The sequence below is a fragment of the Neofelis nebulosa genome, chromosome 17 (assembly GCF_028018385.1).
Source record: "Neofelis nebulosa isolate mNeoNeb1 chromosome 17, mNeoNeb1.pri, whole genome shotgun sequence".
Classification (NCBI taxonomy): domain Eukaryota; kingdom Metazoa; phylum Chordata; class Mammalia; order Carnivora; family Felidae; genus Neofelis; species Neofelis nebulosa.
This window is the reverse complement of record NC_080798.1, coordinates 58,597,439-58,610,090: the sequence shown is the minus strand read 5'-3', so window position 1 is coordinate 58,610,090 and position 12,652 is coordinate 58,597,439. Positions and strand designations below refer to the sequence as shown.

Sequence of the window (12,652 nt, the reverse complement as noted above, 5' to 3'; positions counted from 1 at the left end):
CAGACGGACACCCACGGAGCACGAATGAGCAAGTGTGGGCAGCTTCTGGGGAAACCCGCAGTCACCCAGGCTAGCCTGAGACAGGAGTGTGTGTGTGTGTCCGAGAGAGACGCCCGGCAGGGTGCGTGTGCGTGCGCCCGCGTGAGGGTGAGAGGACGTGCACTCGGGCAGCGAGCTCTGTGTGCCCACGCCGGGCCCCCGTCCCGCCCTGGCCAGGGCTCTTGGGTAAAGGAAGGGCCCGGGATGCCGAGATAAGGCTGGACTCAGTGACTGGGGAGGGAGCACCAGACGGGGAGATAAGCCATTGGAGCCACCTGTGCTCCCCGGGCCCCGCGGCGGCGTGTGGCTGGGAGATAACCACATTCTGAGGGCGGCGCCCAGCCAGGCCGGGGCCGTGTGATTGATGTGCAGTGGACAACCTGCCCTCCCGCCCGCCTGCCCAGAGGGGAGGAACCGGTGGAGAGCAGGCGCCCTGGAGAGCGGAGTTGGCTGGGAGCCCACGCTGCCAGAGTCTATTCCTGGGCCTCGGGGAGGCCTCCTAGGGCGCCCCCCCCCCCCCCCCAGCTAGCCCTGCACGAGGCCCGGCCCCCAGGCGAGCGGGGTGCCCCAGACAAGAAGAGGGGTCCATCGGCAGCGTGCTCTGTGCAGACATTTCTCTCTACAAACAGAAACACTGGCCCCAGGCTTACCCAACAGGCGCCTGAAGGCCAGTTGGCACAAGTGAGTCCTCCTGGGCCCGGCCTGTGTGCTGGGCCCTGAGGCCCTGAGAAGTGAGTCACCGTCCCAAGCTGCTGGCCCCGGTCCCGCATTAGTGAGACCCGCCGTGGTGCGGCTGCCTTATTCAAGTCCTGACTGTCCGACTGCCAAGCCTCAACTTCCTCATCTGTAAAATGGGGCTGGCGGTGCCCGCCTCCTAGGGACGTCGCGAATGTTACATTGGCACCTAGTAAGAGCTCTGTACGCGTTTATTAATTCAAATGAAGTTAATCGCACGGACTAGTAGATTCTACTCCTCGGCGGATGGCCCACAGCACTGAAACCAGGTGCTGGAAGTCAAACTTGTACGCGTCTATTCGCAGCAGCATTATTCACAGCAGCCAGGAGGTGCAAACGGCCCACATGCTCGCTAGCGGCAGAATGAACACGTCATACGCGATCGACGCGCACGCCGGAATATTAGTCAGTCAGGAAAAGGCATGAACGACTGTTCACGCTGCACGTGGATGAGCCTTAAAAACGTGCTTGGCGAAGGAGGCCAGTCACAGAAGATCACGTCTTGTAGATGCCGCTCATACGAAATGTCCGGAAAACACAGACCCGCGGAGGCAGAAAGCGGGTTAGCGGTTCCGGGGCTGGGGGAGGGGAGAGGAGAACGCCAGCTGATGGGTAAGGGGGCTTCCTTTCGGGGCGGGGAAAATGGTTTCGAACTGGATAGACGCGGCGGTCGCACAACACTGAGCGTACTAAGTGCCACTGAACCGTGTACTATGAAGTGGTTAGTTTTAGGGGCTCCTGGGGGGCTCGGTGGGTGGAGCGTCCGGCTTCGGCTCAGGTCACGATCTCGCGGTTCGTGGGTTCGAGCCCCGCGTCGGGCTCTGCGTTGACGGCTCGGAGCCTGGAGCCCGCTGCGGATTCTGTGTCTCCCTCTCTCTCTCTGTTCCTCCCTTGTTCTCTCTCTCTCTCTCTCTCTCTCTCTCTCTCAAAAATAAATAATTTTAAAAATATTTAAAACGGTTAGTTTCACGTTAGGCAAATTTCATCTCGATACCAAAAGGTTGCATTCATATGCATTGCAAAGATGTTACCAGAAAACCAGAGGGTTCTCAGACCCACTCGGAAACCCACAGGTCCCCCCATAAAAGGCAAAGAACGGGGAGAGGGAGTCTTCCCCACCTGGGGACGGCGCTTCCCGGCTGCAGGAGTAGAGGGCTGGTTTCTGGGCTGGATGATGGATCAGGGGCCGATGACACAGAGCCCCTAGTGACTATTAATTGTATCTAATTAGATCCGGGGCCACACCCAATGGAGCCAATTTGTTAAGTGTGTTTATGTCAGGATTTCAAATCGTTACCATGTGGCACAGCGCTCAGACCAAATGTCCAGGACACAGCTCTTAACTGGATCACGATGGAGGGCCACGGAGATGGGGGGCGGGGCGGGCAGAGGGGAGAAGCTGGGAGGTGGGGGCACCTGGGCGGGGAGGGGCCTCCCTCGCCTCACTTCTATCTTGCTTGTGACCTTGACCCCCACCCCCCCCCCCCCGCCCCCACCCCGGTTTCAGTCTCCTTATCTGCAGGACCATGGGGTTGATCCAGGGGCAAAGAGGAGACATGGGGGGTGGTCCAGCACCTCCGCAATTTACATGAGGCCCTGGGGCACCACCCCCTCCCACCCCAGAATCATCTCCCTCTGTCTCCAAGACCTTAACCAACTTCCTTTGCGTCTTGGAATCCTTCAAGTCACAGCTCCATCTCTCTTCCTCCAGGAAGCCCTCCGGGACTGCCTCAGCGATGCGCCTGCACCTACTGCGTGCTGCAAGGTCGCAGGAAGGCCAGTGGGCCAGCACCCTCTCGATGGCCGTGCCCTGGACCCTGCCAAGGTCTCGTCTCCAGGGAGTGGGAGCAGAAGTGCCCACAGCCACTTGCTTCCCTCACCTCCTGGGCCGTGGCCATGGGGCTCTGGCCAGGCCCCGGGGGCAGGCTGTTAGAGGGAGCACATGCCCAGGCTCCCTCATGGCCTGCCAGGGGTCTGCCAGCCCACCAGGGAGTGGGTTCCAGGCCTCAAAACCTGAGCCGGCACCTGCCGGGAGGGGCCGGTAGGAAATGCCTGCAGGAATGGGCAGCTGGTTCTGCTCTGGCGAGAATTCAGCGGTCCCACAAGGACCAGAGGCCTGGGAGACTGAGCAGTGGCTCACCTGGGGGAAGGGGAAGGAAACCGATACCTGGATGCACCTACTATGTGCTGGGAGCACCTAGCGGATCTCTTCAGGAGCAAGGTGGGGGCGACAGTCGAGAAGAGGGAAGGTGGGAACCTTCTCTCCGTTTCCTGTGTTGCCGGTACACCCATCCCTTCGTTCGGCAAGTATTTCTTGAGGGCCTACTGTGCGCTGAGCGCTGCCCTGGGTGCTGGGGGCAGAAGCAGACACAGATGCTTGCTCTCTTGGAGCTGTGCTGCCAGGGGGGACAGCCAACAGTGAGCGGGAAAATCTGCTAAGCGCACTAGTGGGTGGTGGCTTGTGCCCAGGACAGGCGGGTGACGGGGAAGAACGGACACTTTAGAAGAGGTGGACGGGAGGGGTGCCTGGGTGGCCCAGTCGGTTGGGCGTCCGACCTCGGCTCAGGTCATGATCTCGCGGTTCGTGGGTTCGAGCCCCGCGTCGGGCTCCATGCTGACGGCTCGGAGCCCGGAGCCCGCTTCGGGTTCTGCGTCTCCCTCTCTCTCTGCCCCTTCCCCGCTCACTCTCTGTCTCTCGGTCTCTCAAAAACAAGTAACACTGAACAAAGAAGAAGAGGTAGACAGAAAGCCCCCAGACAGCGTGGTTTCATCTACAGACCTCAGGGGAGGGAAGGGGGGCCCAAGGCTCCCAGGGAGCGGCCACAGCAGGGACGAGGTGGGGGCGTCCTCTGGAGCGAGGAAAGGGTGCACGGCCCCCTGCGTGGCCAGGAGGGCCGGGTGCCTTGCCCAGGCTTGACCAGCCAGTACGTGCCAGAGCTGGGTTCCCAGCCTGGATATTTTAACCCTGAAGTCCTCTCTCTGGCGGTTTGCACCACCGGATTAGTAAAACCTCTCCCGGGGGCGCCTGGGTGGCGCAGTCGGTTAAGCGTCCGACTTCAGCCAGGTCACGATCTCGCGGTCCGTGAGTTCGAGCCCCGCGTCAGGCTCTGGGCTGATGGCTCGGAGCCTGGAGCCTGTTTCCGATTCTGTGTCTCCCTCTCTCTCTGCCCCTCCCCCGTTCATGCTCTGTCTCTCTCTGTCCCAAAAATAAAATTAAAAATGTTGAAAAAAAAAAAAAAAAAAAAAAAAAAAACCTCTCCCTGAGGGGAGGAGACAGTGGAACGGCACTGACACATCTGGATAGCTGGGGACCAGGCTGGCCACTGGGACAGGTGGCCACTTTCATTCCCAAGTTGCCTGCTAGGCCTGCCAAGAGACCCGGGGCGTGTACGAGGCCACGGGGCGCAACGATTCTCCCAGGCCTCAGTCTCGTGGTCTCTCAGATGGGTCAATAACTGTGCATACCTCCCTGGAGTCATGGGGAGAAGTCAGAGAGTGAATCCGTGCAAAGCATGGGCCTTCCTGTGCAGTAAACGCTCCAAGCACAGAGCTGCTGTCCCAGCAAAGAGAGCAGGCGTCTCCCTGGCCCCTAGTGGGGGAGTCAGGGAGGCCAGGTGGCCTTCCCACGGCTCATTGCCCGGAAATGGGCCTCTGGCTTCAACCCTCCCACACTGGCTGCTCCTGGGAGGCCAGCCCAAAGACGGCCTGAGGGGATGGGCAGCCGCGTGTCGGGCACCGAGTGCCCCCGGCCAGGGAACGTCACGGGCTCTGAGAAGGGGGTCTGGAAGCCGGGCCCTTCCTGAGCGGCTCAGGTCCCACCATGGGGGAAGGGGCCATGTCAGGGTCAGGTGGACGCACCCCCCTGCCTTCCCTCCCTTCCCTCCCTTCCCAGCCCCTGGCCCGGCCCTCCTAGCCTTGACCGCTGGCACCGGGGGGGATGGGTTGCCGTTCCCAGGGAAATCCGCTTGACCACATGTGTCCCCGAGCCCGCTGGGATGCAGACGCCCAGGCCGATAAACCCCTTTCCCGGGGACAGGGCCGTCTGCGGAAGACCCGAGATAAGACTGAGCGGCCACCGCAGCCGCTGTTCTCTCGTGCACACCAGCAGAGACCTTCTGGCAAACTCTGCACCACGGCGGGGGTGGGGCGCCTCTCCCCCCAGCTCCCAGGGAGCAAGAGACGGAGGCCTCCCCCTACGACCCTGCACGTGTCTACGAATCCGGGACCTACCCCAGGCCAAGCCTGCTGCTGCCCCCCGCCCCGTGCGCCCTCTGACCTCCAAGGGTCAGAGGCGAGAACGGGGCTGGGAGTTCTGCCCAGGACACGCGGAGTGAGGAGCACTCGGCCCCCTCTGCCTGCTGTCCCTGCTCCAAGTGCCTTCCGTCACTATCTCACTTAATCTGCCCACGCCCCTATGAGGTAGTCGATCTCCTCTACTTTTCAGGTGAGAAAACGAAAGCACAGAGAGGTTAGGCAGTTGGCCCAGGGTCACACAGCCGGGAGAGGGTTCGTCTGGCGTCTCCCTCCCCAGGCTCTGTTCGGCCCGCAGGCCATCGGTGAGTCCTAGAGTGAGGACTTTGTATCTCGGCAAGGAGGGCAACGGAGGGCACGGGGCGGGGAGCCGGGAGGCACGGTACCCACGGAGCCCGACACACGGATCCCGGAGGAGGATCGGATGCCCGGCGTGCTCGGAGGGATGATCACGGCTTCCTGCAGCGCCCGGAGCCCTCACGCCCTGTGCAGCCCAACACGCGTGCCCGTCACCCGCAGTCGTTCACCCGCGCCATCCCACCGACATTCCGGGCTTACAGTCAAAGGTGGCCAGGATTTCAGAACCGAAAATCAAAATGTGGTTGGTGGAGAAGGCGGGAAGGACGCCCTGGGCCACGGCACATGGCTCCCTGCGGTTGTGCAGTGCACGACCTGCCCCGTGGTGGGAGCAGCCCGGAAACCCGGCGGGACCCACGCCCCCGGGATGGTGGCCGCGCAGGGAGGTTTCCGGACCAACCTGCAGGTCGCCTTGGATACGAACTCCTCCCCCAGGACAGGGCGGGACAGCTGGCCCCACCGGAAGACCCCCTCTCTGCTGCCCTGCGTGCCCCTTCGCGGAGCCCCCCCCCCCCCCCCCGCGCAGCCCCAGCCCTGCCCCCAGTGGACTCCCACTCACAGCTTGCGCTGGGGGGGCACCTGTGGCTTGGCAGGGCCTGGTGCTGAGGGGCGAAGGCGCAGACATCCGCTGCTGTCCTCCACTTCTGGGCTCACCTCCAGCTCCTGGCTCCCGCGGTGACAGCCCGCCTCCCACAGCTCTGCGAACAGAGCCAGGCTGTGCTCACGTGTCCCCGCCGGGACCACACGGCGGGCGGGCGGACGGGCAGGCGGGGAGGGGGGCAGTGGGGGGAGCGAAGCCGCCGTCCCACGCCACCAGGCCACAGGCTCTGTCTGTGCCCAAACCTGCCATTAGGGAGGCTCGAGGTGGCCAGCCCAGCCCGCCCAGTCACCGAGCTCATCCCAGACCAGCCCCTGGGGTGGCGGCCGCAGGGCAGGGCCACGGCAGCAGGCTCCAGGTGGCCTGAGGTTACCAGTGTTCACTCCGCACCAGGAACCATGCCCCAGGCGGCCTTCCCAGGCCCTGGGAAGACGGTGCGGGGAGCTGAGCCTCGAGCCTCGGCAGGGCGCGCACCTCTGCCCATGTGGTCTGGTTCCTGAGGCCATGCTTGGGGGGTGGGGGGTGTGCAGGGAGAAAAGCTGCAGAGGGTTTGCTGGCTCTGACCCTGGGGAGGGGCTGGAGCAGCGCTTGGGGTCCCCGAGGGCTCAGGGGGCGGTTGCTCGGGCCCAAGGAGGCCCAAGGAGAGAGGCCGCCCCCGAGTGTGGAGGTTGGCTCCTGGTGGACATTCCTGCTCCAGAATTGCTGGGCTGGTCCTGGGCCCTGTATCTGCCCGGGGCCAACCTCCCGGATCACTGAGACTATTTCCCGATCTGCAAACAGGGCAAATGGCTTGAAAGCTGGCCTGCAGCTGGTGCTTAATAAATGCTCCTTCCCCGCGCAGCTGGTGCTTAATAAATGCTTCCTGTACCTCACTGGGTGAGGGGGAGAGGGGAGCAGAGGCCAGGGGCTGCCCCCAGGATGTCTTCCAGCCGTTTCTGAGCACTTACTCCATTCCAGAGAAGGGAGCTGGGTCTCACCTTGTGGGCTATCCCCCACCCCAGGCCCAGTGAGGGTCCCAGGGGCTCCTCCCTGGCCCAGTCGGGGTGTTGAGATTCCTGCGCTTCTCCCCACCTGGAGGAGGTGGGCTGTGGGTGGAGCGGGAGGTGACACGGCTCAGATGCTTCCAGACAACGGCAAAGACGAGGGGACAGTGACAATCAGGGTGCTGACCGTCCACGTGGCCGAGCTGGGTGGTCCCCAGGGCCTCACACCCTGACCCTCCCCCCCCTGCAGCCCCCACCCGTGGGCTTTACACCAGGCAGTTGGCCCAGAGAGGGCAGGCCGCTCGTTCAGGGCACACAGCTCTAAGTGGCAGTGCCGGGATTCGAACCCGGGCCGGCTGGGTCCGGAGCTCCACTTTTCATACCACGTCTGGGGAGCGAGGGGTGCCTGGGACGGTCTCTCGGCCCCCGTAAGGGAAACCGTGGTGTCACCGTCACCGAGGCGAAGGGGTGGAGGGACTCTGTGCGTCTGTCCTGGCCTCGGGCTTGGTGGCAGAGGGCCGCCCGGCGGGAGGGGGCTGGGGTCCCAGAAGCCGGCCTCCTGGGCCTTCTCCTGCACGGCCCGCCCCCAAGCCAGCAGGTCAGACGTGTGTCACGACCTCGTCCTCACACCCTCCGGGACGGCAGGCCTGGCTGGTCGCCACAGCCGCCGTCTCACTCGTTCCCTCGGCCAGAAGCCACAGGGGCCACCGCGCCCGCTGGGCCTGCCGGGCACGCGCACGCCCACAAACTCATACACGCACACGGTCACACATGGCCGGGATGACAAGGCCTGGAAACCCACTCGACTGGTCCGTCCTGATGGTGCCCAGAGGCAGGGAGGGAGGCGGCCAGGGCCTAACGGAGGAGGCGCGGAGGAGCCTGGCCCTGCCTTGGCGGTGGGTGACCACGGGGGCCACGGGGGCAGGACCACGGTCACACTGCCCCAGGTGGCCGGGGAGGAGAGGAGACCCAGCCGTTCTCCATCAGTCACGCGTCCCGCCACCTGCTCATCCTCAACTATCCACCCACCCGTCCTAGAAAGGTTTGCTGAGCACCTGTGTTTGCAGGGCCTCTTCTAGGCGGCCGGCAAGAAGCACACGACAGACCCTCCCGGGCACCGGGTCGGTGCCGGAGGGACGCAGGTAGAGACGGGACACTTGCCAGAGACGACGACACTGTCACCGAACGTTGGCTACGCGCTTTGCCTCACTCGCTCCTCCCCGCGACCCTCTCAGCAGCTGCGGCCAGCACCCCCGCTTTGCAGATGAGGAAACTGAGACTCCTTCAGAGAGGAGCAGACCCAACGGCCTGTGCCTTTCGCTCGTTCCTCTCCCTCCTTCCCCTTCCCGTTTCTGTCTTTTGTTTGAAATAACAGCGAGAAAGAACCAGAAAAAGCGACACCCAAACAGCCAGTGATTACGTTACAAGCTGAGCAGCCATATGTCCTGGTTTGCCCGGGACAGCCCTGGTTTCCCCCACCGCCTCTGCTCTCACAGTGCCCCGGTTTAGACCCAGCAGAAGCCAAGTAAGGTCCCTTCCCACGACAGAAAAAGGCAGGGTCCGGGGACGGAGCAGTCGCGAAAGGCTTCCTGGAAGAGGCGGGGCTGAGCTGTGCCGGGAGGGAGGGAGAACAGCGCCTACCTCACCGCGCGCTGTGAGGATTCTGTGAACTGGCGCCTGCCACGTGGGCAGACAGCCTTGGCATACAGTAGGTGCTCCCTAAACGCCACCTGCTATGGCCCTTCCCGTCGCGCAGACAAGGTGCACGGAGGAGAAGGGACCTGGAATCTGAGAGCGTCCCATCTGATCGCTGCCCTTCCTCGACTCTCCAACTGGTTTGGGGGCCTCTGCTTGAATACCATTAGGGTCGGGGAGATCACTACCGCACAGCCGGCCGGCCGATCTACAGACGAGCAGGGGAGTGTGCCTGTCCGTGCGTTCCTCCTGGATCAGACCGAATCCAGGCCAGGGCGCGCAGGGTCAGGCCCGGAGTCTGTGCCTCCTCCCACCTGCCAGCTGGGGGTCCCGCAAGACGTCCGTGCTGCCCCCAAGGCTGGCCGTGATGAGAGGGGAGGGGAGGTGACGAGAAGCCCTCACACCCCACCGGGTACGGGAACGGGAGCTCCAGGGCTTTGGCATCACCTGTGCCATGCACGCCTGTCCCTCCCGGGATCTCCTGGAGACTGAGCCCCAACCACGCATGTGCCCTCGGCCTTCTGGATCCGCCTGGCTCGCATCCCGACCCCTCCCCCTTTTCTTCCCCACTTCCTTCCGGAAGCAGGAGGTGGCCTGGGTTCTAGACCTGGCCCCGTCCCGGGCATCCGGGTGCTCCCTCCTCTGAAGGAAGGGAGGGGAGGGTTCGGGGACCTTCCTCTTTGCTTCCTCTCAGGTGCCCAGAGCTGGCATGGGGAAGAGGGGGTGCCCGGGGCAGGGGCATCGAGCACACACCGGGGGAGGCCCCGGGCGGCTAGGGTACCTGCTGCCACGCCTCGGCGCCCTGCTACACCCCCTCAGGATTCCAGCGATTGCCCTTGGGCCCCTGGGCCCTGACTGGGGTCATCGCTCTGGCCCCTGGGGACATTACATCAGTCCCCTGGGCCCTGCTCATGCACGGGGCCGACCCCGGGGGACTCACCCGGGAGCAGCACTTTCCACTTGGGGCTCTTCTGGTCCATGAGAACTGCCTGTCCCAGCCCCTGACCCTCCCCACCCCGGCCCGGCCCGGCGGCCTCGAGCAGCAACCTTCGGCCTGGGGGAGGGACAGCGGGGGTGCGGAGCCTCAGGGCCAGGAGGAGCAGGGCCAGGCTCTCAGCTCTGCAATTCAGTTTCGGGAGCAGACTCCGGAAAAGTCCGTGGGGAGAGAGCGCGCGTGCTCGAGCTGCCCAGCGAGCCGCGACACGAGCACGTGGGCAGCGGGCCCTCCTTCGGCCCTCCCAGGCCCCGGCCCGCCCTGGCACACGCCCCCTCGGGCTGCACACATAGCTCTGGAGGGAGGAGGGTGGCGGGAGCGTGGTAGCCACTTCCTGCTTTCCCTTTGCAGACTCGGGCACCAGGCTTCTCCGAGCGGACCCGGCGGGCCAAGGTACTTATGGCCGTGTCCCGGGGAGCAGACAAGACCCCGGATCCCACGGGGGTCCCAGTGCCCCCCAAGGTCACCCTTGCTCATTCGTACAATCGTTCAGCATCTATTCTGAGCCCCTACTCCGCGCCAAGTCCCCGCGGTGTGCTCGCTCCAGGCACAAGGAGCCGTTCGTGTGGTCGCGTTCCCAGAGGTCAGGAACGCCAAGGGCAGGTGGCAGGGAGACAGGGGCCAAGGACCGTGCAGCCCAGGCCGAAGGAAGGGGTGCAGGCCCGGTGCCCTCGACCCGGGACCTCAGGCCTCGGCGGGTGCCCCGTGGACGGGGAGGGGACACAGGGACGATGCTGCAGCCGAGTTGGGTCCAGCCCTGGTGGGGAGGAAGGGCCGTGGAGGAGCAGAGGCAGGAGTCCCTGGGGCGGGGTGGGGGGACTCTGAGGGGGATTCCGGGGCGGCCTGGGGGCCGGGGCAGGAAGCCACCCGCCCCAGGGCTGTGGCTTTGGCCACCTTTCCAGGGCTTAGCTGTGCCCCGACCTGAGAAAACACCAAAGTGCACCGAGACCATCCTGGAATGGGTGGGAGTCCAGCCCCTTCCGGGACACTTCCCGGCAGGGCCGGTGAGAGCACCCCCGAGGGCCCCCATTCCCCATTCTAAAGGCGGAGCTTACTAACGCAGGTCGCTTTCACAGCAACAGCCCCGTGAGAAAGGTCCTGTCATCATCCTCACGTTCCAGAGGAAGAAAGTGGCCCAGGGAGACCCCTGGTGCACCTGCTGGGGCTGAGCCGGGCTGTCTCGGGTCCCCCTGGGGCGTGGCCACGAAGCCTGAGGGGCCGGTCCTGGCAAAGCGCCCACAGGGATGCCTGGCATAGAGTCAGCGCCCAGTAAATCCCCGCAGGCCGCCGCAGTCCCCACCAGCCTGCCCATTCTCCAGCTGAGAGCTTGCGCCCCATGCCCCACAGCCGTACACGGCCAGCTCAGCCCAGCCACAGCGGCTGGCGTGGCAGGTCAAATAATGGCCCCCCAAAGACGGGCGTGTTCTAATCCCTGGAACCTGTCAATGTATCACGTCACTTGGCAAAAGGAACTTTGCAGATGTGATTAAGCTAATGGCCCTGAAACAGACAGATGACCCTGGATGATGCGGGCGGGGGGGGGGGGGGGGCGGGCAACGCAATCACGAGGGTCTTTGTAAGAGGGGGCACAGGTGCATGGGAGCCGACCTGAGGACAGAAGAGATTGCGGTGATGTGGCCAGGGAGCCGTGAGCCAAGGACCTCGGAAGCTGGCAAAGCAAGGACTACAGCCGCCCGAAGGAAGCAACCTGCCCGTGCCTCCGACCTCCCGGCTGGAAGGTAACAAACCTGAGTTCACGGTCATGTGTCACTGTCGCTGCAGGGAAGTTGTACGACCAGGAAGATAACTCCCTAGACTCACAGCACCTGACGCATAGTAGCTGCTCACTCAACGCTCTTCTGTGTGTTTGATCCAAGGAGCTCACAGCTTCTCAGTCATCCGAGTTCAAGGGGGAGAAAGAACCAGTCATGTGCAGGTGACCGAGTGTCCTTGGCCCCAACATGTCAAACCTCTGGAAAGGCCACCAGTGGTCCCTAGAATTTTATAGTTTACTTAAAAAATTTCTTTTAATGTCTATTTATTTTTGAGAGACAGAGAGAGAGGAAGGGAGTGCATGAGAGGGGCAGGGGCAAAGAGAGAGGGAGACACAGAATACAGAGCTCGTTCCAGGCTCTGAGCTGTCAGCACAGAGCCAGATGCGGGGCTCGAACCCACGAGCCATGAGATCATGACCTGAGCCGAAGTCGGATGCTTAATCGACTAAGCCACCCAGGCGCCCCATAGAATTTTATAGTTTAGAGCAGCACCCTGAGAGGGAAGAGAGGTTCTGGAACGGAGTAAGAACCTGCTTGGAACATCAACCCCCCAGTCCAGGAAGCCTGAGGAGATGTATGCCCCCTATGCGTACAAGAATCACATTTTCTCGTTACGTTCCCCCGTCCGGGTCCCCGGCACTAGCTGACTTGAAACCTCGTATATTTGACATTTGTATTGACAAATGTCTACGGAGCACCTATTACGTGCACTGTGCCAGTTTCAGGAGCGCGAAAGACGACAGACAGTAACACGTGGGCCCACGAAGAGGGCAAGTGTGCTGCACGCAGGCTGCCCCAGGACCTTTGCACTTGCTCTCCCGGTGGCCTGGAACTCTCTGCCCGACATCACCGCCTCAACAAGGCCTTCTGTGTCTACCCTGCCTAAAGCCGCAGCTGTCACCTCCCTGGGTCCCCCTGCCCTACTTTTCCTCACGGCACCTAACACCACCTGGCGTCACACGTTTTGCCCAACACGGTCTTCGGCATGCGGTGGGCGCTCAATAAATGTCTGTGAACAAATGCACACACGTAAAGGACAGTGCGGATGTGCAAAACAGGCAATGGTGAAGGCACGAGCAAAGGTCTGCTGGGAGAGACGCCCAGGCTTCACGTGGTTTCTGCTCCGAATCAGGGCACGGGTGCAAGTCGGTGTGGGGCACGGCGAGGCTTGGAAATGATGCTCTTTGAGCCAGACGAACCTATACAGTAGCAAACTGGTGGCTGC

At 63.2% G+C, this 12,652-nt stretch overlaps 1 protein-coding gene and 1 long non-coding RNA gene across 8 annotated transcripts in view; both read right to left on the bottom strand.

Moving 5' to 3' along the window:
* Positions 1 to 12,652, bottom strand: part of GSE1 (Gse1 coiled-coil protein) — a 394,460-nt gene that overhangs the window by 231,038 nt on the left and 150,770 nt on the right. The gene's annotated exons all lie outside the window — the stretch shown is intronic.
* On the bottom strand, positions 3,083 to 4,622 carry LOC131500210 (uncharacterized). Its single transcript, XR_009256182.1, has 2 exons — positions 4,029 to 4,622; positions 3,083 to 3,784 (listed from the first exon to the last, which is right to left on the bottom strand). It is a non-coding gene; the product is annotated as an uncharacterized LOC131500210 (long non-coding RNA).